Here is a 15,000-nt window from a genome sequence, read left to right as displayed (position 1 = left end):
ACACTCCTTCACCTTCACTCCCTCTCTCTCATCCCTCTCTTCCTGCACTCTTTGTCTCTCTCTCCACCTTTTCCAGTGATTTACAGAGGAATTTGAATGCACCCATGGAATGTTATCATAATGACTGACACAACGTGTACATCATTTAACTATGTGTGTGTGTGTGTGTGTGTGTTTATGTGTGTGTAAATACACATTCGACAGAGAATTTAAACTGTTTTTCAGAATCAGCTTCATCTCGTAAAGCAGCCCTTTTTCGCTGCTAGTGCATTTCTTTGTCCCATAGAGATGTGGGAGCAGTGCTTGGACTGATCTGCTGAGAGAGAGAGAGAGAGAGAGAGAGAGAGAGAGAGAGATAGACACTGGGCTAATTGCCACTGGCAGTGTGCCCATCTTTGATTATTATTTACATGCCTAATTACAGGGAGGGTTGGGAGGTTAGAGGCTTCTTACTCAAAATACCATCCAACTTGTTGAGTGTGTTAAGGGAGCTGCCTCATTATCACAGTGAGGGAAAGAGTCCAGCTGATGTTACAGGCGGTGTGTATTTGTCCACTGGTGTGTATGTTTGTGTTCATGTGAGGCGTGAGTGTGTGTGTGTGTGGCTGTGGAAGGAACTTGCTGTGTACTCCAGGCAGGCATTAGCTCAGCACCAGCAGCTCCCTTCACTGAGCGTCGTCACTTCTGCTGCCCAAGAGATGTTTGTTTGTCTCTTGATTTATTTATTTATTTATTTATATGTTACATTGGACATCTCCTCCCACACAGCACGGAAGAGAAACACTTGTGGATACTTGTTTTGAAGCCTTAAATTGCTGTAAGGGAGGTTGCAAACAATCAAATGGCCATGCAGGTTTTTGTAAGTGGTCATCAGCGAGGTCTTTTTAAGTTGAATGTTTGTTTATCATTTGTTTTTTAAAAATGAGGGGGTTTTAGCCCGATCTCTGCCCTGCTGCAGGTCACATTCATTAGAGTGTTAGGCCGTGTGTGTGTGTGCGTGCGTGCTTTGATTTTCATGCATCGCTTGCCCACTCTCACATGGCTCTGTGCAGTCCATCAAAAATCCTGTATGCGGGGGAGGAGAGCGCAGGGAAAGAGCTAGAGAGAGAGAGAGAGAGAGAGAACAAGAAAGTGTGTGAGAGAGAGAGAGAGAGAGAGAGAGAGAGAGAGAGAGAGAGAGAGAGAGAGAGAGGCCAGTGGTAAAATCCAAATGCATGATGGCTGATTTGTGAAATGATCCGAGTGTGCAGCGTTTCTTGGGCATTACTCAACCCCGCTGGATCAGATGCAGAGCAAGTTATGCATTGCAATGCCTTCATCACGGCAACAGTCACATGTCATATAGATCTATATTCTTCTCTCACCCAATGTAGAAGTGAAGGATGAATTATGAGTCAGGCCGTATGTTCTCACAGCGTTGCATAATAATTCATAATATATGAAAAATTGACCTGTAGTGCATTGTGGGTATTAGCTTGAATAGCTTCAAAGACCCACATTATTGATCGGTATCATGTTTGAAACCTCTCTAGTTTCCAGGGTCGAGGACCAGGTGCCACTGTGCTTTATTTCTGTTGCCCTAATCTCCTTTCTTTTATCTGAGCATAATTTACATTTATTAATATAGACACTTGCAGTAGAGGTAAAACACACTTTTTTTCCTCAAAATATTCAATCCATGGCGGTGTTCTTAACACCTCACCGCTCGGGTTCAGCAATAAAGAAGACAAGACAAAAGCACATGATTGAAATTATGATATGTTTTTTGGGGGATTTTGGATAAACCAATGTTGTATAAGTGGGTGTTACAGGCAGGCTACACCAGATACGTAACTGAGGCGTTCTGTTCGTGGAGTGTATGCTGCAACAATTAGCTTCCAATATGATCAATGGAACTGGCTACAACAGACATGTAATGATAAAAGGGCATACATTTGAAAAAATTAGACCAGTCTTATAATCTATATAAGACTGTAGCGGGTGTAGCCGGTGTTGGTTGGTTTTTGGATTGGCAGTAGAGATGACTCAGACACAGTTTCCTTTTTGAATGTTTAGTCTGGACTTTCATTTACCTCCACGTGATCCTCGGTTGCCAACTGCACAGCCTTGGTCCTTATTGAACCAGCTTCCTAATGGGCATGAAGTGTGTGTAGCCTGGTGCTTTGCCCAGGGCACTAACTGGTCGCGGCCTCTCTCTCAGTCTCTAATACCCTTCTAGAGGGCTTTAAAGGCAGATTTATTGTGGCACTACCTTGACTGCCCTGCCACCGTGACATTTAGATCTGCTGGTTGGGCCATCATCGTACAACCCTCTGTTCCCTCCTCAGACTCCACTCTTTGATCTCCTATGAGAGCACTTGTGTGTAGCCACCCAGCTGTGGTTTCTGTGTAGTGTAAATAGTTGGGTTGAAGCCTGTTTAATTCCAGCTGTTTTGAGAGAATGTTGAATATGGGAAGTATGGGGAGTATGTTTTAGTGTTAAGGCTGTTGATTACAATATTTTGACTTAACATAGTCAAAATAACATAACATACCTTTCGTGAAGTATTAATAGAATCCTGGACACATGTCGTACTGTCATGTGTGTGTGTGTCTGTGTGTGTGTCTGTGTGTGTGTGCATGTGTGCGCGCATGTGTATGTCTGTCTGTCTGATCATTTGCACATAAATATTGTGAACCTCACAATATTGCTAGTGAATTCAAGCAAGCATCTCCATTAGAAACATGCATGAGAATGTTAACATCATTGGGGTTGATCAAAATGGGGTGTCAAAAGATAATATATCCCATTTCTGTTCTGCTGAACTATGTTGGTGTAGAGGAGGCTTTACTTCCACTACCCAGCCTGTTTCAAGACGTTTGAAAACGGTTCATTTTGGACATCAATTAGCAGTCTGTAGTCAATGCTATCTATTCACACAATAAGTGAACTGAGTGCATGAGTTTGCAGTTGAAGGTCTATGCTATTTGCATTCTTACTTGCTGGTTCAGCAGGTTGTATCCTCCATGGCTTGAGTGGCATGAAGGTCCTCTCCGCAGTTGACAGAGTCACCTTGCTGGGCCATTTCTTGCCACATCTGGCCATAGGTCACAACCCAGCCTATTTGAATAGGTTTGAAAAAGGTTAACTGTGGACATGAATTTGCAGTGTAAGATATATGCTGTCACATGAGGTTAACTAAGGGCATTTATTCTGTTACTGTAATTGTTGCTAAAATTATTAATATCACATTATGTCTTTCTCTGCATCTATTTTGCCAGTTTAACATTAATTGTATCCTGTTTATAACTGTGACAAATTAAATTAAAGTCCAATTAAAATGAAATTGGACTTAAATTAACAGTTTAAGGTCTATTCTATTTGCATTCTTACTTGCTGTTTCATAGAGATCCTCTCCCGTCTGAGTCTCATGGACATCCTCTCTGGCCTGAGTCTGGAGATTTTCTCCGGCTTGAGTGTCATGAAGATCCACTCCGGCTTGAGTCTCATGGAGTTCCTCTCTGTCCTGAGTGTCAGGGCGATACTCTCTGGCCTGAATGTGGAGATCTTCTCCAGCCTGGGTTTCATGGAGATCCTCTCCAGCCCGAGTGTCCTCCATGTTTAGGGGTTCCATGTTGTTTTTTCTCCAGCCTCTCACCCAGCGTGGCTTGCGCCCCTCTCGAAAAGCCTGCAGAGCAGATCACATTCTTTCACGGAGGTCTCTAGGAGCTCTATCCTTCTCCTGTATCCTGCTCTTAGTGCTGTCCACTTCAGCTGTAATATTAGCTGAGTGCCTCCTCTTGTTCATCTTGGCCATAAACCGAGATTTCACTTGCTTCTTTAGTGTTCTTTCTTTAGCAGACTCAATCTTGACCATGGTCAAGTTTCGACAGATCCGGTAGTTTTTAGTTCTCTGCCGTGTCTCTGTTGTCTAATCCGGTTTCGGATGGTGGTGAAGAAGGATCTCATGGCTTCCATGAAGCCCATACACTCTCCTCTCACCTCCATCTTCAGCAAGTGAAGTTTGCCTTCAGTTTAGTCTAAAGGTCAAGTCAAGTCAACTTTATTTCTATAGCACATTTAAAAACAACTGAGTTGAACCAAAGTGCTTACAAACAAACATAAAACAATGACAATGGTACAACAACAATAATAACATAACATGGGGGGAAAATAAATAAATAATTGAAATAATAAACCAATTGGTCAAAAATAAAATAAAGAATAAAGAGTGTGTGTGTGTGTGTGGGGGGGGGGGGTATTAAGGTAGATTAAAAGCTTGGGAGAAAATGAAAGTCTTTAAGTTAGACTTAAAGCAGTCAATGGTTGGAGAGGACTTAATATGTACAGGTAGACTATTCCAGAGTTGGGGGGCAACAACAGAGAAGGCTCTATCACCCTTAGTTTTAAGGCGTGTTTTGGGGATATAGAGAAGATTCTGAGATACAAGGATACAAGGAAGTTTATTGTCACATGCATATAGTTACTGGAAATGCAGTGAAATTATGTCTGGTGTCAGCCTATTTGTGCATTAATGGGGGGGGGGTAGAAGAGGGGTTGTGCAGTAGAAGAGGGGTTTAGTAGATTTAGTGGCAAGGGCTGCATAAAAAAAGGTGGGGGAGGATTGGGATTGGGTGGGGGGCACCAACAAGGAGCACCCAAGAGCAACAGGGGCAAGGAAAAACTCCCTTACCAAGGAAGAAACCTCGGGCAGATCCACGGCTCAAGGGGCTAACCCAACTGCCAGGGGTCTTGGTGTGTGTGTTGGGGGGATGACAGGGGAGATGGGATAGTGTGCTGTGTATGTGGGGAGAGGGCAGTGTGCAATATGTGTGTTGGAGAAGCTTCCTCATGAGACAATGTGCTGTGTATTGGTGGGGGGGGGGGGGGCAGTGTGCTGTAAGTATGTTGGGGATGTATGTTGGAGAAGCTTCCTGATGAAATAATGTGCTGTGTATGTAGACTTCACTCAGCAGATGAAGACCTAAGTGATCTTGGAGTGCTGTAAGGAATTAGTAGGTCACCTATGTAACTAGGTGCCAAACCACTGAGGGCTTTGAAGACAAAAATTTAAATTTTAAACTTAACTCTGTGCTCCACAGGTAACCAGTGCAGCTTAGCCAACACAGGAGTTATATGGTCACGTTTCTTAGAGCCACTTAATAATCTAGCTGCTGCATTTTAAACTAGCTAAAGTCTGTTGAGAGTGGAGTGGGTCAGGCCTGCATATAATGAATTACAATAATCTAGTCTAGATGTTATGAAAGCATGTATAAGAGTTTCAAGATCGGAGAAGGAGAAAAAGGGCTTTAGTTTTGCAATGGTTCTTAACTGGAAAAAGCTGCCTTTGACCACACTATTTATTTGCTTATTAAAATTTAAAGAGGAGTCAAAGAAAACCCCAAGATTTTTTTACTTCAATGTGGCAGTTTGCAGAGAGAGGTCCAAGTGCATTTTTCAAGATAGAAACATCATTATATCAGTTTTACTTTCGTTCAGTTGAAGAAAATTTCTTGCCATCCAGCATTTGATTTCACTGAGACAGTTAAAAATATTCTCCAAAGAACAAATGCCATTAGTGTTAACAGGCAGGTAAAAACTGAGTGTCATCTGCATAGCAGTGATACTGAATGTTATACTTTTTAAAAATTGAGCCAAGGGGTAGCATATAAAGAGAGAATAAAAGAGGGCCCAAAATTGAGCCCTGAGGAACACCACACTTTATAAGGGCAGAGGAAGAGGAGAAATTGCCTAAACTAACTGAAAATGATCTATCACTAAGATAAGAAGAGAACCATTGCAAAACAGAACCCTGGAGATCCACTTCATCCTCCAAGCGTTTTAATAGGATGTTATGGTCAATGGTGTCAAATGCTGCACTCAGATCAAGAAGCACCAAGAGGGCAAGATCCAGAATCAACTGCTAAGAGAATGTCGTTTTGGACTTTAAGCAAGGCCGATTCAGTGCTGTGCAGAGATCTAAAACCTGATTGGAATTTATCACATATATTGAACTCACTCAGATAAGAAACCTGAGAGAGGACAACCTTTTCTAGTATCTTTGACAGAAAAGGTAATTTAGAAATAGGCCTATAATTCTTCAGGTCACTGGGCTCAAGGTTAGGTTTCTTAAGTAAAGGTTGCACAATTTCACGTTTAAAACCTGAGGGGACCACTCCATTGGTTAGTGAGTGATTAATTATGGCCAATACAAGAGGGCAGATGATGGTAAAAACTTCTTTAAAAAGGTGTGCAGGTAAAACATCTAAGTGGCAGGATGTACTGTAGATTTCATATGGGAGACCACCTCAGAAAGCTGGGAGGAAGATATAGCCTGAAACTGTTGGAGGCAGCTAGGTGAAAGTTCTATCACTGAGGGATCCGAATCTGGAGGTGAGATTTGAGATTTTATTTGAGGAACTTCTCACAGATTTCTGTTGAAGGGGCAAGAGTAGATGACGCAGAGGCAGGATTTAAAATAGAGTTAATGGTATTAAATAAAACTTTTGGCCTATGAACATTATTGTTGATAAGCTGAGCATAATACTCAACCTTTGCTGCCTTAACAGAGTTTTGGTAGGTCTTTAGAGAATCTCTGAAAAGGTCATAGAAGACCTGAAGCTTCTCTTTTCCATTTGCGCTCTGCTTTCCTGCAAGATTTTCTGACAGAACGGGTCGTGGCATTTAACCATGGAGTGGTGATTGTTTTGACACACTTTTGTTTTAGTGGGGCAACACAGTCTAAGGTCTCAAGACAGGATGCATTAAAGAGAGTGACTAATTCTTCAATGTCAGAGCAGGTGGAATTGCAACAGAGATAGTAGGTGAGTGAGAGAGGATGAAAGTATTAGAGAATGTTGTGGCTGTGGTGGAATTAATAGAACGGGCAAAGGAATAGGACTTAGGAGGAGATACAGGGGGACAAAACAAAATAGATTCAAATAAAATCAAAAAATGATCAGAGACCCCAACATCCATAATTTCTAAGTTGGAAACATTGAAACCATAAGACAATACTAGGTCTAATGTGTGGCCTTTCTGATGCGTCGGGGCCATAACAGATTGCACAAGATTGAAAGAGTCCACAAGGTATAAAAAGTCCTTAACCAAAGGTTTTGATGGGCAACAGTTGTGAATGTTAAAATCCCCTAAAATCATGAAATTGTCAGAGCGAGAGGCCATAAAAGATAGTAGATCAGCAAATTCTTGAATGAAATTACAATTAAGCTTAATTTTTGGTGGTCGGTAAACTAATGCACAGAGGAGGGTGGCATTTATCTTTACAAGCTGTACCTCAAAAGTGGAGAACATATCAATTTGTACAATTCTACATTTAAAGTTGTTATTATAAACAGTGACCAGACCACCTCCACGACCAGTAGCCCTAGGGGAATTCATGAAGCTGCAGTGAGGAGGGCAGAGTTCACCAAGTGGAATGACGTCATTACCGCTGAGCCAAGACTCCGTTATAAACAAAAAGTCCAGGTGATGAGACGTGAAGCGGTCGTTTAAAATGAAAGTCTTGTTACAGATAGATTGTGCGTTCAATAACGCAAATTTGACGGGAGGAGGGTCTTGCGCATGCTGCAGAACTTCCTGCGGTGAACCAGCTGTGAGAACTTTTACCTTCGAATGAAGGTCTTGCGGCGGTCCAGGCGCAGTCTGACATGGTGATGTGACATTCTCAGCAGCTCCATCGAAGTTGTCCAAGATGTGAGAGACAGATTCTCGCTGCGTTGTTGGTCGCTGTAGATTCTCCACTGACACTGTAGGGAGCGAGTTGATTGCAGGAGCGGACTGCTCTGGAAAACCGCGTTGATTAGGAAAGAAATCCCATGGAGATGATGGAGGGATGCTTTCGTCTGTCGCACGGATGATAGAGCGACGTGCGCCTCTGTGCAAGTAGCGTTTCCGCCGGAGGATCCCCGCTGCCTGGCAAAGGTGGAGCACCTCGATGTTGATGGTGTCGGTGGAGGGGAACTGTCGAAGTTCAAGGGGTGTGTACTGAAAGCCCCCCATAGCCACAAGCAGACAGCAAGTCCAATAGCAGTGAAGGCCTTGCTGATGGCAATCGGCAGGGGGAAAAAAAACAGCTGATCACCAGGCGAAAAAAAAAGCGCAGGTAGAACTCGGACTAGAGGCAGACTTCATAAAACGCAATAAAAGTGTGGAAAAACAAAATTGTTCCAGTGCCTAAGAAAAACCAAATCACCAGCTTGAACGACTGGCGACCTGTGGCCCTCACCCCCATCGTGAGTAAATGTTTTGAAAGGCTTGTGAAGAACATCATCTGCAAAATGATTCCACCTACGCTTGACCGTCACCAGTTTGCCTACAGACAGAATAGATCTACTGATGATGCCATCACCAGCATACTGCATACCTCCCTGACACACCTGGAGAAAAAAGACACTTATGTAAGGATGCTGTTTGTAGACTACAGCTCGGCCTTTAACACCATTGTCCCCAATATACTTGACGGCAAGCTCAGGAGTCTAGGAATGCACAGCAGCCTATGTAGCTGGATACTGGACTTCCTCTCTGGACGAAAACAGGTGGTGAGAATGGGCTCCATCACATCCTCCTCCTTGACCATCAGCACGGGAGCTCCGCAAGGTTGTGTTCTGAGCCCTCTCCTCTACTCCTTGTATACGCATGACTGTGTGGCTATACACAACACCAACACCATCATCAAGTTTGCAGATGACACCACTGTAATCGGTTTAATCACAAACAATGACGAAACAGCCTACAGAAACGAAATCAACAACCTTATGAATTGGTGTAAAGGAAACAACTTGTCTCTGAATGTGTCCAAGACGAAGGAATTGATAGTAAACTTCAGGCGGAAAGAACAACAGTTTGAAGCCATTAACATCAATGGTGAGACAGTGGAGAGGGTGAGAGACTTTAAGTTCCTGGGCGTTACCATCTCAGAAGACCTCACCTGGGACAGTCACACTCAGCACACTGTTAAAAAAGGCCAACAACGTCTGTACCACCTCAGACGATTGAGAAAGTTTGGTATGCGACCCAAGATCCTACGGTCTCTTTACAGAGGCACCATTGAGAGCATCTTGACTGGGACCATAACCGCATGGTATGGGAACTGCTCTCAATACAATAGGAAAGCACTTCAGAGAGTTGTGCGTACAGCACAGACCATATGCGGCTGTGACCTACCCTCCATACTGGAGTTATTTGAGGGAAGATGCATTAGGAAGGCAAAAAAAATCTTGAATGATCCTAGTCATCCCAACCATGAACTATTTGAGCTATTACCATCTGGCAAACGATATAGAAGCTTGAAAGCTCGTACCACCAGACTCCAAAGTAGTTTCTTCCATCAAGCAATTAGATTGCTGAACTCATGCTGAAGACAACAAGGCACTTTTTTTTTTCCTACACACACACACACACCCTTTCATTTATTTATTTTTTGAGGAGAAAAAAAACACAACGAATTTTACTCTATTATAAACCTATAATGAGATGTAATAAAAGAAATCTTGAATCTTGAATCTTGAATCTCTGAATGTTGTCTCTGGTGCAGCCAGGTCAAACTGACACAGTATTCTACCTTAGTGTTCTACCTGTGCAAAGTAGAATGTTCAGAGAATTCTATATTCTGAGTTGCTCCTAAACATTCTACTTGTAATGATTTAAATGTTAAAACCACTGATAGAATCGTCAGTGCTGATATCAAAACAGTATGCTCAGTTGTGTTCCCTAATCATACAGTATGGATAGATAGATTACTTTATCCATCCCCAAAGGGAAATTATGGTGTTAACAGCAGCAATAATGTAAACATATATCATATATATACATACATACATACAAGTTAAAAAAAATACTATTGGATATAGTCTCTGTTGAAGAGGTTGTAAACTGCATTGTCTCTCAGCACAAGATTTTTCCCATCACCTGTGTAAAATCACTGTACGTTCCATTTCAAAATGTCTGTGGAAACAGGCATCTGCTCAGTGCATGCATATGAATGTTAGATGCAGTGATCTATATCTAAAGTCACTGACTGACATTCACAGCTAAACTAGTATAGCTGGTCTCTAGTTCTGAGGCCAGACTGAGCCATCTGCATCTCACCATAAGAATCCAGCCTCAGATAAAAAGCAAGGGGAGGAGCTCTTTGCTAATAAGCTAACCATCTTCATTTCAAGGCAGCTGATTTTATTACACCTCCTCCATGGCCAGGATTAATAGATTTCCACCCTAATTACCACAGCCGTGCCATTTATTGTGTTGTTAATGTTGTAGTCTGTCGGCGGCACATAGCATGACTCCCTAAGAGTGGCGGCGCATTGCATAACTTAGCATAGCATAAGAGCCACACAAACAGGTGAAGTGGGAAGAGACATGCCTTGTATCGACTATCGAGTATCGACTTCCACGGGTCCATGGTTTTAATATTTTCTGTTGAATTGCATATTTGGAAAGAGAGTGTGGCTTCAGCTGTCTTTTGATTTGTAAGTTGTTTTTTTGGGGGGGTGGGGGGTGCGGGTGGGCCTTTAATTTAAAGGTTATCTAAGCGATGTTACATGGTTTCTAAGCTAAAACATTTTTTATCACATACTGCAAACATCACCTCACCATCCGCTAGCTGCCTGTGCCCTGAATACACTGCAAAAAACGTGGTCTCTGTGGACAGCCCAGGCTGAGGAGTTTCAATTGCACGGGAGGGAGGGGGAGGGAGTAGTGAGCTAGCTCTCTGTTTTGTTTGAATGTCAACAGAAGTGACGTTACCCCACACATCGGTTATAGCTCACTTAACTTCCTTCCGCGTCTGGTAGCTCAGGGCACCATGACAGTCTGGTCAAGATTTGCTGGTGGCTGGTGACGTTGATTGGAGGCTGTATCCAGGTGACTGTGACTAGCAAAGACCCTCAGGTACCCAGGCCTGCGGATGAGGAATCCAACAAAAACTTGCAAAGAAATTGCTCATCCTCTCGCTCTCGAACTGTTAATCATGACCCTTTTGCCATGAGATTCACACCTATTATCATGCAAACTAGGGAGATTTATTTTTTGAAGAAGCTGTGTGATTACAGCCAACTGGGTGTCTCAGTGGGTGGTTTATGGTTTACATGTACTCAGGTTCTTTGAAGTCATTGATGTCCGCTAAAACTGTGTATTTTTCAGTTTGCCTTTGAAATGGAGACCCCAGTCTCTTTGGGAGGTAATTGTTGGAAAGACACCGTTTTGTATTGGAGCTCTTTTCAACAACCTGAAAACACATCTGTTCATGGAGTGATTCCATGCCATGCATGTTTGCATGTGGAAGAGTAGTGTGGTAGACAGAGTCAGCTGTATGTCTGGGTAGAATTGATTGTGGATGTGCCTGTCTCTCTAAATCAGTAGAGCAGGGGCATCATCTATTTGTGTCGAGTTTGTCACAACAAACCCCTGACTCCAGAGCCAAAGCACTGTGCAACTGTGTAAACTCAAAAGTGTTTGCCAGTTTACTCAATATGGGGGACAGACACCTTATCCAGATTGTCTGCACATGCTTGTCTGTCTGCCTGACTGTGAGCAACGTAAGGACGCGCTGGTCCGTAATGTGCACTGGCCCGCCCCAACTCCCTCTGCCACCCCTCCCCCCCCCCTCCTTCCAGCGCCCTCGTTACCGGGCTCCGAGTCTGAGTCACAGAGTCTCTGTGAACCTTGATCCCGTCTCTGTGGCGTCCTGTGCTGTCAGGCCAATCACAGCTCTCATTAAACATTCTTAAAAATAGCCCGACAGGGATGACAGAGAGAGAGAGAGAGAGAGAGAGAGAGAGAGAGAGAGAGAGAGAGAGAGAGAGAGAGAGATGGAGAGATGGAGAGAGAGGGAGGGGAGTGGGTGATTATATTGGGACTCACACAGCGCTGAATCATTTCTTCCGTTCTCTCTCCTACCCCTCCCGTCTCCTTCGTTCCCTCGGACGTGGCTAATTGGAGTGGCAGTGAAAGGGAGGATGGAGGGAGAGAGGGGTGGTTGCGATCATCTGTGAGGGCAAAGATGAACTCTTGGCATTGTGCTGCACCAGTTTAGTTACTGTACTGTATGTCACACACTGTGTGTCTGTCAAGCCATTTCAAATCCTCACTATGAGTATATTATGTGTACTGTCAGCAGTGTGCCTATATGTGACGTTGCATTGGGGCCGGGTTTAAGATAAGAACAAACGCTGCCGTTTCAGAAGATTGTTCTGAAGTTAAAGGAAATTGTGTGATTTTTGAGTTGGCTCAAGCCCCTGATGATGGATGAGTCGAGGAAATCTTAAAATCCCCCGATGTAACAAGCTCGCCTCCCTTGGCTTGATCTTGGCCCTTTTCACACGAAATACATTAAACCGCCCACAAATGTTCCTCTGTCAACACAGGCTCACCTTGTTCGATGGATGATTTGCAGTAGACTTACTGCTGCCCATCGAAGCAGTCACCTTCAGCCTCCGTCTATGCTTCCCCTCTCTCTCTCTCTCTCTCTTTCTCTTTCTCTCTCCCTCCCTCCCCCTCTCTCTCTCCTCCCTCTCTCTCTCGCACTCCCTGTCTGTCTCTCCCTCACTTTTCTATATCTTTTTTCCAGACCAGTCTAGCCAGACAGTATTTACATACAATTGTGGGCCAGATCTCAGTTGGGCAGGTGTGTCAGCTGCTCGGATAAATGAATGCTCAGATGGCAGTGCAGTTAAGTCAACTCTGGATGCGCCACAATATTGCTTTTTCAAAATCTTTATTATTCTCTCTCACATCTCTCTCTCTCTCTTTCTTTTTCTTTCTCTCACTCTCTGGCTTTATCTCCCACTCCCACTCCTGTTTTCTTCATGGTCCCCGATCTTGGGAGAAAGAGGGATTAAATACCAAGGGGGGTGGAATGGCGACAGAGTAATAGATGTCAGGTTCACTTTGTTGTTTGGTGACTTCTCAAATGAGATTTCTTTTTTCTCCTTGACCACTGTTGATGAATGTAATTTACAGTGTGACAGTGTGTGTGTGTGAGAGAGAGAGAGAGAGAGAAATGGCATCAGCTTGGAGTGTACACACTGCATTGCTAACACCAAGCGTTCGGGTCTACCAGCAGCCAGATTATGGCTTTGCCAATCTGTGAATCAGTGACTCTGTGAATCTGAGAATACTGGCTTATTGAAGCTCAGACCAGGTTGTTTGAACCTACTTTAGTCCTTTCCCCACAGGCATATTTCTAGACTCACTAATCACCAAGTGCTTCTTCAACAAGCTTTGAGACAAGAAAGAAAAGCACCTCTATCTCCTCTTTGTTTGTGCATCCACTACACGTCGGGGTGTTGTTTTCCTTGGTTTGCGGAGAGTCTCCCTGCATGTTGATGCGGGAGCCCTTGAGATAGTGCAGTGTTTTGGGGTGTGCGCTGGTGCCTGGGTCTGTCTATCTTGTGTATGTGTTCCTCCCCGGGCAGAAGCGGCGTATAATTCCCTGTTGAATGGAGGAGGATGTTGACAGTTGTGCTGTGTATAATTAGAATAACAGGGGAACGGCTCAGAAAGCGGCGCTTTCCGCTGTCTCGGTCCCATGACACTAAGGAAGGCTTTATTAAGCTAGGCTGTGCAGGCGGGGTTCCCTCTCAGAGTGCCCAAGAGGGCGAGCTGAGCAGCATATATGCGGATGTGTGTGTGTGTGTGTGTGTGTGTGTGTGTGTGTGTGTGTGTGTTTGTCTGTCTCTGATTTGCACTTTCTTTGTGTGTGTGTGTTTGTGTGTTTTATGTGTCTATGTGATCTCTTTTGTGTGTGTGTGTGTGTGTGTGTGTGTGTGTGTGTGTGTGTGTGTGTGTGTGTGTGTGTGTGTGTGTGTGTGTGAGAGAGAGAGAGAGAGAGTGTGTGTGTGTGTGTGTGCATGGATTGATTTCTTTGTGTGTCTTTGTCATTTTCCCTCTCCCCTATGTTCCATGACGCTGTTTCCAGTTTAATTAGGAACATTAAGAACGATGTGCATCTGGACTTTTCCTTTCCACGCTTCTCCCAGACCAACCCCCTCCCTCCTCCACCTCCTCCACCTCCTCCAACCCCCTCCCTCCTCCACCTCCTCCACCTCCTCCAACCCCCTCCCTCCACCTCCTCCACCTCGTCCTGGTCTCTCGCTCCATTGCTTGATTGCTCAGGCTGAATAAGCGTACAATCAATGGGATCTGCATCACAGGGGAGATTAGCCTACTGTATATAGAGCACCACAGGTCTTGTGCTCGATGAATATGGGCTGAGCTACAGCAGTCATTTCAAACCTGGATGCTACTCATACACCAGACTTAATTATAGTGACTTAATTCATCTCAATCTACAGGTACTTTCGTGGTGCTGTCATCTGCTATTACACTGTGGTGTAGAGTAATTCATTATCATATACAATGTATTCCATGGGCACAGTCCATGGATATATATGCAGAGTTCATCCTCCTGCGGTATGATTCCAAGCCAGACTCTGACTCATGTTGGTTAAATTATCCTTTGAATTTTTTAAAATACACTCTGCTGCATGGCATACCATTCTTGTTTGATAATTTCATGCGGCATTAAACGGGCTATAAGACTGATCTGAGACCTGAAAGTAGCCCTTTAATATTCATAAACTCTCAGGGGCAGATGTATGAAGGTATCATCAATATCCACTTTGTCTGTCCGTAGAAAGCACACGCTGTGCCTTGCTTTATTACATGGAATTTGCTAAACTTAACTTTAGCAGTTAAATGGCGCTCGTCGCCGCTTGGGACTGAACAATGTGATTCAATCACAAGCACAATTTAATGTCAATAGATGACAACATTAAAAGCAATCAAAAGTTTAGCTATCAAGAAATAATGCAATACATGATAAGAAAAGATATCAACAAACACAGATATAATGGAGAGCAGTACTTCAAAAGCACTTCAACTCTTGCAAAGTGGATGAAGTGAAAAATGGAAAGACATTAAGAAGGCAAACAAAAGTTAAGTTTGCTTTTGATATGCTAGCAGAACTGTTGCTATGAATGTGTATTTTATGTTTATTTTAT

General features: G+C 43.6%; 1 protein-coding gene across 1 annotated transcript in view; it reads left to right on the top strand.

Moving 5' to 3' along the window:
* cacna1bb (calcium channel, voltage-dependent, N type, alpha 1B subunit, b) overlaps positions 1–15,000 on the top strand; it is a 173,789-nt gene that overhangs the window by 62,586 nt on the left and 96,203 nt on the right. The gene's annotated exons all lie outside the window — the stretch shown is intronic.

This window comes from Alosa pseudoharengus, unplaced genomic scaffold (assembly GCF_046254945.1).
Source record: "Alosa pseudoharengus isolate Yale_2024_CS ecotype anadromous, Long Island Sound unplaced genomic scaffold, YU_APseudo_1.1 YU_APseudo_1.1_scf_14, whole genome shotgun sequence".
NCBI lineage: Eukaryota > Metazoa > Chordata > Actinopteri > Clupeiformes > Clupeidae > Alosa > Alosa pseudoharengus.
Note: the sequence above shows the minus strand (reverse complement) of the source record. Positions and strands in the feature narration are given on the sequence as shown.